This window comes from Pinus tabuliformis, chromosome 2_2, assembly GCF_031772625.1.
Source record: "Pinus tabuliformis cultivar Carrire ecotype Pingquan chromosome 2_2, CPIR1, whole genome shotgun sequence".
Classification (NCBI taxonomy): domain Eukaryota; kingdom Viridiplantae; phylum Streptophyta; class Pinopsida; order Pinales; family Pinaceae; genus Pinus; species Pinus tabuliformis.
Window position 1 is genome coordinate 645,436,189 of NC_142300.1, and position 4,441 is coordinate 645,440,629.

Here is a 4,441-nt window from a genome sequence, read left to right on the forward strand (position 1 = left end):
TCGTTCTCTGTTTTGCTGGAACCGAGGTGACCTACAACCATTCCACCTGGTCACAATCTTTGTTTTTTATTTCCATACCCTTAATCACACAGGTTGGGTGCATGGGAGGGGATTTAGTGTAACCAACTACCCCATTCCCCGCTACAGTCAGTCATTTGCTCTCCATCTGTTCGAAGGAGGAGGTTCCACTATCGAGGGTTTGGTTTCCTGGTTTTTACACAGAAAGTTATGCAATTCGTGACTCATGTATATTTCTTTGGCCTTGCTATCTCCTTTACATTGAGTCGAATGGAAGAGGTACAATGTTTCTGCAAGAAATTTAGTAGAATGTGTTCTAGTTTGATTACAGCAATAACCCAATTCCTTATGATATGTTCTTCCTAGATTTGAGTTTGGGCTAAGCTCAGTTGGAATGATGGAACCTGAAAGGTGCTTCCTCTGCTATGGCAACATAACCGACTCCCCTCAAGTAAATCCCTTATATTTTTCTTCTTTCCTCCATGATTTCGTACATATACTTCCTTTAACTATTCATTACTCATTTTACTGTCATTCCTTTGAATTGCAGGTTCTCTTGGACTGAGTTCAGTGGGACTGGGAGGAGGCAGGGTTCGATGCTATTATTTCAGCTCTCGGGTATTTGCTATTCTTACCTATTCAGCCACACTCTGTTGTTTGTAATGCCAAACTTTGTTAAATTCGGTAGGCTACATATTAGGGTTTCACCTTGCCCTTACGGTTTTATTTTTATTTTCCTCCTTTGTTCTTCTGTCTGAGTACAAGGCATCCCTTAATATCTATGGATGGTATTATTAATGTATACTATAAGTTGATCAGATCTTTCTAGAGAAATTTTCTCCCTGAAATTGTTGCATGGAACATTTTGGCTTGTTTTGGTGTAACAATTTTATCTAGAATCATAAAGATGTGGGTTTTAGCAAATGTAAGCGTTCTATTAAGTTTTCTGGTACTAAGGCTAAAACTATGCATTCCTTCAATTTTTGTTGTAATTCTTTTTTATTTTCAATCAAAGTTATATATATAGTTTGTATAATTGGTTCTATTTTCTTTTGTTTGTGTGAATTACAAGTTTCTTTGCTCAAGACCCCATGTATATAGAATTACCAGGTCAGTTGTATATTCTTTTTTTCAGTTACAGGATATAAGGAGGGCAAGCTTATGTTTTGATAACCCTTATTTTCTGTTTGAAATTAATTTATCATAAATAAATAAACCACAGAAAAATGTGTGTTTTTTATTCTCAAGTTAATCATTTCGAAGGCTTCAATGCATCTTCATTTTGGCTTTAACAACTAGTAGTTTCCTTTTTCCATCCTTCCACCATAAATAAGTTATTCAACTATGTTTATTTTCCCTTATCTCTGGACTATTCCTTTGGCTTTCAGTAACTGACCCGGATTGATGAATAATTTGGTGTAAATTACCCATAGGTAATTTTTTTTCTGGTCATCCAATGCACTTTGTGAGTTTATGGTACTATAGAGGCTTACTTACAGGGAGTCTACCAACTTCGTTGTTTCAACAAAACTTTTGGATCTTTGTTGTTTAATGTCTCCCATAAACCCCTTTCCTCAGGTACTCAGTGCCACTCCATATCATTCCTAAGTATGATAATTTTTTGACTAAATGAATTTAAAATACAACCAATCATAGATAAACATTTATTTTCAAGAAAAGAGCACAAAATAACATTTCAGCTAGTTAAACTTCTCGAAAATTTAACTAGATTCTCGTTCTTTGAAAAATTGAGCTTATGTCCTGTTGAATTTTGTAGCAAAGAATCATTTTTAAGAACTCGTGATGAAATTACTATTTCTTATACAGAGGAGCTCATGGCCTATAGGCTAATGCGTTGTCTGAGCTCCTCTGCATCACTTTGACTAACAGTGGCAGCAACTAGAACTTTTTCTTGTGTGGTTCTAGATCCCATTCTAGAAAAGGGTTTTGTAGGCTGCGAGTGGTTGTAGTTTGTTTGAACTATATTACTATCTTATTTAATTAATATGGAGATATTATTCTTCTGAACTTCTTGTTATCTCTGGTACCTATGTTGGTATGATATTTTCATCTATGGCTTTACTAGTTTGTGATATACAATTATTGTTTTCTTACATCTGAATATAATACACATATTTTAGGCTTCATGGATACATGGTAATGCACTGGTTGCTTTCTTCCACAAGTCATTTATCTTGTAACCAATCTATTTATCTTGTAACCAATCTTTCTAATTCTTTTTGTTTTTCGTTTTCAGTTTTGTAAAGTATGATTAAGAGAATGCTTGCATTCTCGAAAAGGGATTGTTGGGATTGTTTATGTTCACAGAATGTCTATTTTTGGCTAAAGAATATTAGTTGGTTGTGTACTTGTTAGGTATGGCCCGTTTAGACCTTGGACTCAATATATTTTGGCTAGAATTGGTGTTCGCTAGCAAAGAATGTGGTGGAAGTATGCTATAAATGCAGTCCTCGCTGATGTGCTTTGTCGCACTTCTTGGATTTACTTTGGATCATGCCTGTATGGATCAACAAACTCATCTTTTGTTCTACTTATGGAAGTTGTTTGTTTGAAACCCAATGGTGTTGGTGGCTTATTTTGATTTCTAGAATGACACATTTTATGTGCTATAGTTATTGGTTGGATATGCTTCTTCTATGAATCTAAACACAGACGCTAAAATTATCAGAAAGAATAACCACACTGTACTGACCATAAGGTTTCAAAATTTTAACATACTTATTTACTGATACGTGGTGAATTACTACTCATAGACACACTTATCATCATCTGGATGTCGGGTTATTCCAGATTTTGCATGTCTAGCTTTTAAATGATAATCCTGTTTATTATATTCCATTCTTTCATGTGTCTATTGTTATATTTCTCCCTTATTTAATATTATTTAATACCATTTCCAAGGAAATTGTTAAGTTGCCCTTCTTATTTGAATTCTGGAGCACTAAGAATGACTATGGAGACCGTTCTAATTTTACTTGCTTATCTTTTTCTTTGCTTGTAGCATTGAGTTTGACAATGGGTTGTCTAAGTACATGAATGATCAAAGAAAATACTTTAAACTATATAGGCTGAAGTTAGAGTGTCTGCAACAGGATCAGGTCAGTTGAAATGCAGGTTATATTGAGAATATATATATTTCTACATTCTAAATTATTTTTTTGTAATTTTAAGCTTTAAAAAGATGTTGGTGAGTATCTGATGAGTTTGACTGTCTCGATAAAATCCAAACCAATTGTAACTAATTATGTAGTATCTCTTTTCAAACCTCTTTCATGTGTGTGGTGAAAAATGGTGTGGCTTTCTACTAAACCATAGTGGCCAATTCAGTAAAATGAATGTTTCTACATGTTTTGATTAGGGATATTATTTTTTCTAAGCTATGAGAGTTGCAATTTTTTTTTAAATTTATATTTGTTATTATTATTTATTTAAAATATCATCAACCATTGATAAACATTTATTTTCAAGAAAAAAACACAGAATAACATTTCAGCTAGTTAAACTTCTGGAAATTTAACTAGATTTTCGATCTTTTGGAAAATTTGTTATTCTAAAAATTATATCAAGTACATAGACATAATAAATTTCCTCAAGAAATATTTAATCTATCAAATACATAGACATAAGAAATTTTGTCGAGAAATATTTAATCTATCTTCATCTGAGAAAATATTCGCATATATTTTATCTGTTGTTATTTTTTGTAATCAGTTGTTATCTTGACCACAAATTTACAGAAGGGACCACTCTACCCTTCCAACAAGAAACTACCTATTACGCCCAATCTTCTCCACCGTACTCCTCAGTTCTAGAGCAGTCACAAATTCAATACTTTTTCACAATAATTCACTGGCTTGAGGACTCTTGGTCCAACCCAGAATTATTCAAAAATCTCTCTGCATTTTTCTTTATAGATTTCCACTGGTCCCTCCAGCTCAAGAATTTTTTTTTCTTTCCCCCTTTTTGACAGCGTGCTATCTTTTTTTTCTTTTCCAAAACAAACAGGTAGGTATAACTACCTTAACTGTCAACTTTCCGGTAAAAGAGAATTACCGAGGTTGCTTCTGTAAATTCAGGGACTCCACTAAATTCCAAAAACAGCTAAGTTAATTATTTTTTACTAATTCCATTAGTGGTTAGCTGATTTACAAATTCTACCACCCTCATTGTAGTGTCAATATCCACCACTAGTTTTAAAATTCATAACAAATATAAATATAAATATATTTTGGTTTAGTTAATACATAACGAATATAAAATATATTTCGGTTTAGTTTACTAACTTTTTTTATATAGTTGATTAATTTATCCGGCCTTAGAAACTAGTTTTAAACTTCATAACAAATATAAATATAAAATATATTTTGGTTTAGTTTAGTTAATATTTTTTTTTTTTTTTTTA

At 32.5% G+C, this 4,441-nt stretch overlaps 1 long non-coding RNA gene across 1 annotated transcript; it reads left to right on the forward strand.

Annotated features, from left to right (window-relative positions):
* Nucleotides 1–369: 369 nt before the first annotated feature.
* Nucleotides 370–2,524, forward strand: LOC149194275 (uncharacterized). Its single transcript, XR_016255057.1, has 3 exons — nt 370–469; nt 569–636; nt 2,395–2,524. It is a non-coding gene; the product is annotated as an uncharacterized LOC149194275 (long non-coding RNA).
* The last annotated feature ends 1,917 nt before the right edge of the window (nt 2,525–4,441 follow it).